We start from the raw sequence: 12,243 nt of genomic DNA on the forward strand, positions 1-12,243 counted from the left end.
TATTGGCCAGAATAAGAGGAAACAGCAGATCGTGTTTAGGCAAGGATTTGGTTCCAGGCCATCACCCACAAGGTTACAAGAAAAAACCAAACAAGCCATTAAGTACAAATGGGTTGTGAGTTTTCATTCATGGTGATTAATCCACAGAGTTTACATTTGAAAAGTAAAAAATACCTTATATCAAAAAATAGACTTTAGCTGAAACCTCTGACGGGATTTTTCCAAAGTCTTTTGAAAAGTTAATTCTATCTTAAAAGCCAGCACGGCAAATGGCATTTATACAGCATTTACCATGAGCCAGGCACTGCTTTAAGCTTATCAGAAACATGAACTCATTGAACCCACAGGACAGCCTTATGATGTAGGCACTTTTAGATATTGATTCCTAGTTTACATCTCAACAGAGCTTTCCTGTTCTTTTGCAAATATGCACTTCTGTTTGGAGAAATGGGCCATGATGTTCATTTTACGCTAGAACATGTGTATGATTTCTAACTATGCAGATCATCATGATTTTTTCCCATCAATAATCAATAAATTAATACAATTTTCCTCTAAAAATAGTTCTCATCTCTTAATAGGTTTAAGATATTTAAAAAATAATTTTATATTTGTCTTAGAGAAGAGCAAATATAAGGATAGTCTATCATTTTGTCAGAAAAGAATAACATGAAAACTTACATTACCATATGTAAAATAGCTAGCCAATGGGAAATTGCTGTATGGCTCAGGAAACTCAAACAGGGGCTTTGTATCAATCTAGATGGGTGGGATGGGGTGAGAGATGGGAAGGAGGTTCAAAAGGGAGGGGATATATGTATACCTATGGCTGAAAAAAAATTTATATCTGTCTTACAGAAGAACAAATAAAAGGATAATCTATCATTTTGTCAGGTTAACTGGTCTGATGAAGACAGTTGACATAAATTAAGTAAGCAATTGATACAAAGACATGAATTAATAAGAAGACATGAATTCGTTAACCTCTAGAAAACTATTCATGTTTAGTGACAGTAACCATCTCTGTAACAGTTGAAGGACAGTAACCGTCTCATATATTCATACATTATTCAAGTATATCATTTATTACATGTAATTAATGGCACAAGCATGGTCTATATTTTCTGGTTTACTAATTATTCTGTCCATATAAACAGACCCTTGCTTGTCAAACCACATGTCCTAGTCACTGTTCCAGAAGCTGTGGTCACTACTGATAGAAGAAGGTTGGGTTTTTGAGGCACACTAGGATTTTTTCCCCCAAACAATCAATAAGTTGCACTAATTTCTTAAAAATGTTAAACATGAGTCAAAATCCCTTTTGAAACCTAAGCCACAATATGCAAAATATTTCGGGTTAGTGTTTCTAAAAGAAATTTACATGCTTCATGTTTCTGAAGTTTCTCAGAACTTCAGGCGGATTCATACTGGATTGCTTTTATTTTTATAAGAAAATTTGGCCCTTTTTGCAGATTCACTTCTTATCACTTTTATTATGGTTTTGGAAGGCACATATCTTTGTTTGGTACTTCCACAAGTATACCTTCTGCAAGATAAAAATTAAAGTTCCATAAGTAACAAAAATATACACAGGATCAGATACATGCTATAGATCACTGAACATGTTCACTTTCATCTCTGTTGACTTGGAAAGCCTAGTAGTATAAGTATATGTTTACCTCTTTATGTATTAGTCAGAGTAGAAAGTGAATGGCTGGTGTAGGGGAGTCGAGTGAGTGCAGGTAGGTCTGAGTTCTGACTCTATCAGATCATCAGCCTTGTCACCTGTGTGTCTTAACAACCCCCAGCTAGCTGCGAGGGAGAGAGTTGGGGACATGGGAGTGACTTCCTCATACCCTTTCTTTTAGAATAGGTCTTTTCAATAACTCTACACTAGTAGGTGGACTTGCCAGGTGGTGCAGAGGTAAAGAATCCACCTGCCAATGCAGGAGACACAAGAGACTTGTGTTGGGAATGTCCAACACAAGTTCAATCCCTGGGTTGGGAATGTCCACTGGAGAAGGAAATGGTAACCCATTCCAGTATTCTTGCCTGGGAAATCCCATGGACAGAGGAGCCTGGTGGGCTACAGTCTATGGGGTCATGAAGAGCAGGACATGACTCAGCACACATGCATGTGTGTATATGCATATCTAGATTAAAGGTTGGAGGAAATGTATGAGGCTATACAGCTTGCTTACTTGTATTTTTCACTTCTTATAATGCAGACATCTTGGCATGCCAATATGTTTAGTTCCACATCTTCATTTTTAATCATTAAAGGTGCTTCTCCGTGTATTATGTTTCAACATTTACTTAAAAGTTTCTTAATTGAATGACACAGAGTATTTGCTTTATTGTTATTATAAACAAACCTGGATGATTGAAAGCACATCTATGTTCTTCTGTTATTATTTCCTTATAATAAATTCCTAGAAATAAAGCTCTTTGATCAAAGAGTGTGATCAGTTTTAAGAATTTTAATGTATTATGTCAACTTCCATCTCCATCCCTCCCCCAACCCCCTAAAAACTATACTTTAAGAAAAGATTTTCAGGGAGGGAGGTGGGAAGGATATTCAAGTAGGAGAGGACATGGGTAAACCTATGGTTGATTAATGCTGATGTTTGGTAGAAACCAACACAATGTTGAAAAGCAATTATTCTTCAATAAAAATAAATAAAAATTTTAAAAGACTCAATGAAAGGATAGGAAAAAAATACAGAAAAAAATCTCATTAGTTTGGTAAGAGAGTGTTTATTTCCCCACATTCTTGTCAACAATGGGTTCAATAACATTGGGCATTCATTTGACTTTTTACCAATGTGCTAACTGAAAAATAAAAAATAACAGCAATAATAATAAAATAGTATTTTGCTGTTTTAATGTACATTTTCTTGTTTACTATTAAAGTTGCATTTTTCTTAGCTCTGTTTATTAGTCACTTATATTTCTTCTTTTGGGAAGTAACTGATCATTTCCATTTCTCACTTTTATTTTTTGGCTATAATTTTTTTAATATATTAAAAACATTAACTTTTCCCCAGATTTTAAAGCACTTTCTCCTGTGTGTTGTCTTTGACTTTATATATGATGTTTCTAACCATACAAACACTTAAAATACGTCAATTTTTCTCTTTAGTTCTATAGTTGATCTCAAGATCACCTCCACAGTAGGATGATAAAAGCATGTGTCTATATTAATTTTACCTTAAGGTTTTAAATCTACCTGGAACTTTTGCTATATGATATAAAATACTGACCTAGCTAGTCCAATTATTTATTCACTAATTAATTCATATTTTCTGGTTGCTTTGAAAATGTTTAGTGTTTTTAGCAGGGAGGGAAAAACCAAGGTATAGTACATTTCAGGTGAATCTGAATTCAAGGACCATTCACAGCATAAGAACCACAAGCTGTCTTCCTGATAGCAATGCTCCATTTCTGGACCTTCCATCCTGGCCTTGTCAGCTTGGTCATCAATCCTCTTTTTCTCTAAGATCTGGAGAAGTTCTCTTCTTTGATCAAAGCCTTGGAAATATCATGCTCTGTCTAGCAAATAAATTTACAAGTTCTTGGCACCAGTGGAAAAATGAAGGGAACAGAAAAGCTCTCTTCTGAGACCCATAGAAAAGCGACAATCAAACAAATAACTGGCCCAATATAAGGTGAAAAGCCACCTTTTTCACTTTGTGAAAGCAACATGAGGCTTTTCACCTTGAGAGCGCCAATGTGAGGATTACAGTGAGGAGCGTGTCTTTGCGTCACGTCACTGCACACACCTCTTTAACTGTGATGGCCACAAGGTGGGTGGATCTCAGCTTGCAGCACAGCCTGTGTCAGGTTCAGGACGTCTGGAAACAGGAAACGTGGAAGCAGATCACGCAAACCCCAGCCTGATGTAGTAGACTGGCGGCCCTTACTGTCAGGAAACTCTCTTTTCTATCTAATGGTCTTGTGTTCATTGAATTTAGCTGGGTTTCCTCTGAAAACTGGTGCCCGGCTTGCCCTTCTCGGCATTGCGGGCTGGAAGCTATCAGATGGTGTCCTCCAAGCCTCTCTTCTCTCACAAGCAAAGCCTCTTTTTATTTGGATAGAGTGACCTCATGATCTGAACTGATTATAAAAATGAACATGAGAGGGACAAATGGGATGCGGGATCAGATTTTCCAGAGGTCCTGGCAAAACCTTTTCATTCTTTTAGAATCAGAGGATGATTAAAGAACATAGAATGAACCATATATTTTCTTGTTTCCTTAAAATAGGACCTTGTTGATTAATTAAATTCTAGCGCAAATTCCATGTGAAAGAATGTATATTTATCTCCACTTGCTGTTCATTTATGCAGTGATTAATGTAATCCATGTTTATTGAATACATATTATGTGAAAGGGCTAAAACTAGAATTTGACTTTCTGTCAGGTACTTAGCAAGGTGATTTTAAAGATATTTTCTCATTTAATCTGCACAAAAATTCTGTAATAGAGGTATTATTATGTCCATATGACATATGCAGAAACCAGGGCCCAGACAGATTAAGTGCCTTATTTCAAGGACACTCAGTTCAGTTCAGTCGCTCAGTCATGTCCAACTCTTTGCGACCCCATGAACCGCAGCACGCCAGGCCTCTATGTCCATCACCAACTCCTGGAGTTTACCCAAACTCATGTCCACTGAGTCGGTGATGCAATCTAACCATCTTATCCTCTGTCGTCCCCTTCTCCTCCTGCCCTCAATCTTTCCCACCATCAGGGTCTTTTCCAGTGAGTCAGCTCTTTGCATCAGGTCACCAAAGTATTAGAGTTTTAGCTTCAACATCAGTCATTCCAATGAACACTCAGGACTGATCTCTTTTAGGATGGACTGGTTGGATCTCCTTGCAGTCCAAGGGACTCTCAAGAATCTTCTCCAACACCACAGTTCAAAAGCATCAATTCTTCAGTGCTCACCTTTCTTTATAGTTCAACTCTCACATCCATACATGACCACTGGAAAAACCATAACCTTGAGTAGACGGACCTTTGTTGACAAAGTAATGTCTCTGGTTTTTAATATGCTGTCAAGTTGGTCATACTTTCCTTCCAAGGAGTAAGCATCTTTTAATTTCATGGCTGCAGTCACCATCTGCAGTGATTTTGGAGCCCCCCAAAATAAAGTCTGACACTGTTCCAGCTGTTTCCCCATTTATTTGCCATGAAGTGATGGGACCAGGTGCCATGATATTAGTTTTCTGAATGTTGAGCTTTAAGCCAACTTTTTCCACTCTCCTCTCAACTCTCATCAAGAGGCTGTTTAGTTCTTCTTCACTTTCTGCCATAAGGGTGGTATCATCTGCATATCTGAGGTTATTGATATTTTTCCTGGCAATCTTGATTCCAGCTTGTGCTTCTTCCAGCCCAGCGTTTCTCATGATGTGCTCTGCATATAAGTTAAATAAGCAGGGTGACAATATACAGCCCTGACGTACTCCTTTTCCTATTTGGAACCAGTCTGTTGTTCCATGTCCAGTTCTAACTGTTGCTTCCTGGCCTGCATATGGGTTTCTCAAGAGGCAGGTCAGGTGGTATGGTATTCCCATCTCTTTCAGAATTTTCCACAGTTTGTGGTGATCCACACAGTCAAAGGCTTTGGCATAGTCAATAAAGCAGAAATAGATGTTTTTCTGGAACTCTCTTGCTTTTTCGATGATCCAGTGGATGTTGGCAATTTGATCTCTGGTTCCTCTGCCTTTTCTAAAACCAGCTTGAACATCTGGAAGTTCATGGTTTACACATTGCTGAAGCCTCCTTTGGAGAATTTTGAGCATTACTTTACTAGTGTGTGAGATGAGTGCAATTGTGGAGTAGTTTGAGCTTTCTTTGGCATTGCCTTTCTTCAGAATTGGAATGAAAATTTACCTTTTCCAGCCCTGTTCCAGTCCAGGCCACTGCTGAGTTTTCCAAATTTGCTGACATATTGAGTGCAGCACTTTCACAGCATCATCTTGTAGGATTTGAAATAGCTCAACTGGCATGCCATCACCTCCACTAGCTTTATTCATAGTGATGCTTCCTAAGGCCCACTTGACTTTGCATTCCAGAATGTCTGGCTCTAGGTGAGTGTGAGTGATCATACCATTGTGATTATCTGGGTTGTGAAGTTCTTTTTTGTATAGTTCTTCTGTGCATTCTCGCCACCTCTTCTTAATATCTTCTGTTTTTGTTAGGTCCATACCATTTCTGTCCTTTATTGAGCCCATCTTTGCATGAAATGTTCCCTTGGTGTCTCTAATTTTCTTGAAGAGATCTCTAGTCTTTCCCATTCTATTGTTTTCCTGTATTTCTTTGCAAGCATCACTAAGGAAGGCTTTCTTATCTCTTCTTGCTCTTCTTTGTAACTCTGCATTCAGAGGGGTATATCTTTCCTTTTCTCCTTTGCTTTTTGCTTTTCTTCTTTTCACAGCTATTTGTAAGGCCTCCTCAGACAACCATTTTGCTTTTCTAGCATTTATTTTTCTTGTCGATGGTGTTGATTGCTGTCTCTTGTACAATGTCACGAACCTCCATTCATAGTTCATCAGGCACTCTGTCTATCAGATCTACTCCCTTAAATCTATTTCTCACTTCCACTGTATATTCATAAGGGATTTGAATTAGATCATACCTGAATGGTCTAGTGGTTTTCCCCACTTTTTCAATTTAAGTCTGAATTTGGCAATAAGGAGTTCATGATTTGAACCACAGTCAGCTCTCGGTCTTTTTTTGCTGACTGCATGGAGCTTGTACATCTTTGGCTGCAAAGAATATAATCAATCTAATTTTGGTATTGACCATCTGGGGATTTCTACTTGTTGAGTCTTCTCTTGTGTTGTTGGAAGAGGGTGTTTGCTATGACCAGTGCGTTCTCTTGGCAGAACTCGATTAGGCTTTGCCCAGCTTCATTCTGTACTCCAAGGCCAAGGACATTCAGCAGGCATGTATTGAAATGGGATTTAAATGCATATCTCTCCAAATTCTGGTTCTTCTATTCTAGCAGTGATTCTTCTTTTGAAGAGGATCTTTTTTATTTCTCCCTAATTTAATTGCTTTACTGTTGGAGAACATGGTGTATGTGATGCTTAGTTCTTTGGATTTGTAGAAGCCTCCTCTGTGACCTAACACATGCTCTGTTGCTATAACTATTCTGTGTTTACTTGAAGAGACTGTATATTCTGTGCTGGTGCTGGGTTACATATATTCATTAGATCAAGTTTCTTAACTTGGCTGTTTAAATCTTCTATATCTTTACTAACCTTTGGTCTGCTTGGTCTATCAGTTTCTGTTTGAGGTTGTTAATATCATCCACCATGATGATATATTTGCCAAATTCTTTTTGTCATTCTCTTAATTTTTCTTTATCTATATCTATGTATCTTTGGCTCTGCTGTTAGATGTATAGAAACTTATGATTTTTATGTTTTCATGATGAGTTGTTTTAATCACTATTATATTGGGTTTCAAATGATCTTTCTTTCTGCTTTTCCCTTTAGTTTCTATTTATCTAATCCAAATACTGATATACCAGCTTTGTCTTGGCTAGATATTTGCCTGATTATTTCTCTATCATCTGTCTATCATTATAGACAGTTTAGAAAGAGGTGATACCAAAAAAAGCATTTATTATAAATCCATATTTATATATTACATTTATATTATATGATATATGTTATGCTATCATCTCATTTTATGCCTTTCTGTGTAATTTTGTTTCAGGTATGCTTTTTGTGACTAGCACAGATGTTCTTAACACACACACACGCTGTGTTTTAGTAGTGAGTTGCATTGTGAGCACTTCTAAGCTGGAGTTGCTTTCTGCTGCCTATTTTGTGTCTTTCCACCTTCTTTGATGTTGTTCCTTCCCTGTGTCTGATAGACTGATAAACTTTCCTTTTGACTCATCTGCTGTTTGGAAGCCAAAGATTACACTTCCTTCCTTTTAACGGTTACCCTTAACATTTTAACATACATATTTAACAATATACCTTTCTAACATTATTGCAAGTTTGTCATGCTTCCATTTCCTGCCAGAGGTCACAGAACCTCCACATGCTGGGCCAGCTCAGTGACTGTTGGCCTATCTCGTCACTTAGTCAAGGGTTTTGGTTTTACCTTTGGTACCATCTCCCTCCCCACATCCTTCTGGATGTCTGATCCTTGGTTTATCTCTCCATTAATCTTTCCATTTTTCTCTCCCAGCCTTGCCCACTGCTTTGCCACAGCTCTAGCTCTGCTCATCACTTTGTACTTCCCTTCCATTTATTGTCCACAGACATATTGGTCTTGTTTTGGAGTCTGACTGTGACTTCTTTGTCTCACTTAAAAACCAAACCTATCCCTGTTACACATTTGGGGTAGCAGGGGTATGTCAGAACTTGAAGTTGCAAAGCTGTCCTGACTGGAATTCCCTAGCATAATTTTAAAAGTATCCTAAATAGTTCTTGGTTTTAGGAGGAGCCTTCTGATTGAAAAGCACATATCTTGTTGTTTGTTTTTCTTCTATGTGAAAGACTCCAGTTCTTCATTTTACTATCAGCATAGCCCTCAGCACATACCACTCCTTTGTAAAAATTACAAAGTGCCCAGGTGCCTGCAGCCCCACAGCTTGTGGGTTGAGGGCAGACTGCATTTCAGCCCCTGCTCACTCCAGCAGAGTTTCTTTGTGCAGTGCAGAAACCAAAACCCCCATACAATGGCTTTGTTTGTGGTAAACTTGCTAACTGAATTATGAAGGGGCATCTGGTTCCATCACTTCGTGGCAAATAGATGAGGAAACAGTGGAAACAGTGGCAGACTTTATTTTTTGGGGGGCTCCAAAATCACTGCAGATGGTGACTACAGCCATGAAATTAAAAGATGCTTACTTCTTGAAAGGAAAGTTATGACCAACTTGACAGCATATTAAAAACCAGAGACATTACTTTGTCAACAAAGGTCTATCTAGTCAAGGCTATGGCTTTTTCAGTAGTCATATGGATGTGAGAGTTGGACTATAAAGAAAACTGATCGCTGAAGAGTTGACACTTTTGAACTGTGGTGTTGGAGAAGACTCTTGAGAGTCCCTTGGACTGCAAGGAGATCCAACCCATCCATCCTAAAGGAGATCAGTCCTGGGTATTCATTGGAAGGACTGATGCTCAAGCTGAAAGTCCAATACTTTGGCCACCTGATGCGAAGTGCTGACTCACTTGAAAAGACCCTGATGGTGGGAAAGATTGAGGGCAGGAGGAGAAGGGATGACAGAGGATGAGATGGTTGGATGGCATCACTGACTCAATGGACATGAGTTTGGGTAGACTACAGGAGTTGGTGATGGACAGAGAGGCCTGGCGTGCTGCAGTCTATGGAGTCACAAAGAGTCGGACACGACTGAGCGACTGAACTGAACTGAACTGAACTAATAGTTGATGCTTATAAACTATAATTAGTGTGTTGATAGAACTTACTGATGATTCTTTCAGAATTCTTGCCAGAAAGGCTGGTTGCTATGTGTTCATGGGGGGTGTTTCCTGCATGTGCAGTGATAGAATTCCCCTGGCACTTGGGCTCTGGTCAGAAAATTTTGATATTTGACAAATAACCTTGTAGTAGATTATACACTGTGTTTTAGGCAGGACTCTGGAAGGAGTCCATATCTTTTATCTTAACTTTTAGCCTTTTGTTTTATACCTTAAATGTGAATGTAGGTAGAAACATCAGAACAATCTCATATTTTAAGGGAGGCTAATAGCAACAATCAATAATCAAGAGAATTTCAGAACATTAATATATATTATCAGAGGTGTGCTGGCTGGTGTTGAACAAAGTCAGAACTGACTTTCTGAAATGAACAAGCTATGATATGTAGTGTTTGCGAATGTCTGTAGTGTAAACACTTCCACTATAGCAGATTTTAAGCTATCACTGCATTGATATCACAGAACATAAAGTTGGAAAGAAAGACATAAAATTGTCTCCAGCACACCACTGGGTCACATAGAATGTGTATCACATAAAATAGGACATTGATATTTGTATTCCAATTATGAGTGACAGTTTTGAAACTGCATTTTCAAAGTTCAAAGAATAGCCGGTCTAGGACTTCCCTGGTGGACCCAGTGGATGGGAATCTACCTACCAGTGTGTGAGACACAGGTTCAGTCCCTGGTTCAGGAGGAGTCTGCATGCTGTGGAGCTACTAAGCCTGTGCACCACAACTCCTGAAGCCCGCACGTCCTAGAACCTGTGCTCCGCAATGAGAAGCCTGTGCCTTGCAGCAAAGAGGAGCCCCTGATTGCCACAACTAAAGAACGCCCTTGCCAAGCAGCTAAGATCCAGGGCAGCCAAAAAAAAAAGTTATCAGTTCACAAAACTGTTCAGCAGGCAACAGCCACAAACTTGAAGTCTTGTGCTGAGCATCGGCTTAGTTCCAGACAGCCAACAGCTGCAGTAGAGAGCAGATCCAAGGGGCAGATGACAAAACCTGTCTGTAAATTCTTTGATCTGCAGTGTACAAAGATGAGCGGCTGCTACTCTAAGGTTATTATTTTGAAGAGGCTATCTAAATTGAATTTACAAAGTGGTTTTCAAAGATATTATTGTGGATACTTGCATGCTTTCCAGCTTTCCTGTGTGCAGCATCCTTTTCCCATAGAAATTCTGATTATCTTACCATCACCTGGGTATTCCTCTGCCATTCCAGAACTGCTCTGTCAACCACATCAGTGCGATTCTTATGGTTCATGTATTTGGTATCACAGTCAATCTTGTAATTTGGTGTAATGCTTTGGACTTCATGGCTACCTTAACTTATCAATGCATTGATTTTGGAGTTATGATGAAATGATTTTTCTGGTCATTTGAAAATGTCATCACATTTTCTGGAACATTACACTGATTTTGTCGACAGTATCTTTTTGTTACTTAACAAAATGGCAGACTTGGAGTACATTGTTTACTGCATCGAATTTTACATTTGTAGCAAAGACTTATAGACAGATACATCTGAAATCCGCTCCACCCCTTCTTTCCTTTGGAAGGTTTTGTTTTTTACCTGAAAGCCATAGGTAACTGGTAGACATGCATTTGACTGAATACATTTATGAACTCAGCTTTGACTGCACTAGGATGGTTGATTTCTCCCCCCCTCCCCCCACCAAATTTGCAATGTTCCAGACTGAATTATGCTGAAAGTACAAAAATGGAATTTGGCTTCAAGGAAAGGTAAACCAATTTCCCAGTAGCAATGTTTTGTTTTGTTCTCAGTGTTGGCAGATGACACCCATTTTCGTTAATTCTATATATCAAACTTTGTAGAGTGCACATATTGGAATAAACATCAGAACCCAAGTCAACATTTCCCCAAATGATGGGCCTCAAATTGTTTATCTAGAGACTTTTATAGTTCTAGAAAGAAAAATGTGTTCTGTGATCAAAAAAAGTTTTGGAAAATGAAGAATACTCTATTTTCTCTTGACAACTTACAATGCTTATTACCCATTAAAGTCAGTGGTCTGGTAGGTAAGAAACCAATAAGAGCAACAACGAACAAAGTCTCATTCTCTAACACATGATCATTTGCTTAACCCAATATTCTGAGAATTTTTTTATATACCATGTCTTTAAATATCCTTTGAAAAGATATTCTGTGGAATACCAGTTTGGAGAATTTGCTCAAAACTCATCGACTAGTTATTACCGTACTACAGACCTTTCTAGGTTTTATTGTTGTTTTGGGAATTGCAGCATTTTTACACCCTTTAAGCAACAGGCCTTAAATAGAAAAAACAAAAGGAAATTAATTCTAAGATTGAATAAAATGTTTCTTGGATTTATCCATTAATACTTTAGCAAATGTTTCATTGGAAGGACTGATGCTGAAACTCCAGTACTTTGGCCACCTGATGCAAAGAGCTGACTTACTGAAAAAGATCCTGATGCTGGGAAAGATTGAGGGCAAAAGAAGAGGGTGGTAGGGAATGAGATGGTTAGGCAGCATAAGTGACTCAATGGATGTGAATTTGAGCAAACTGAAGGAGACAGTGGAAGACAGAGGAGCCTGGCACTGTAGTCTATGCATAGGGTCTCAAAGAGATACGACTTATCCACTAAACAGCAACAACTTTGGCAAATGTGGTTTAACATGAATATAACAATGTCTCACTAAATAAAAATTGAAGGCACTTTTGCCTCATAAAATGCTTCACTAATATGCCAGAAGAGAAAGTTTTGCATATCTGATTGTTTCATA

The sequence above is a fragment of the Capra hircus genome, chromosome 8, assembly GCF_001704415.2.
Source record: "Capra hircus breed San Clemente chromosome 8, ASM170441v1, whole genome shotgun sequence".
Classification (NCBI taxonomy): domain Eukaryota; kingdom Metazoa; phylum Chordata; class Mammalia; order Artiodactyla; family Bovidae; genus Capra; species Capra hircus.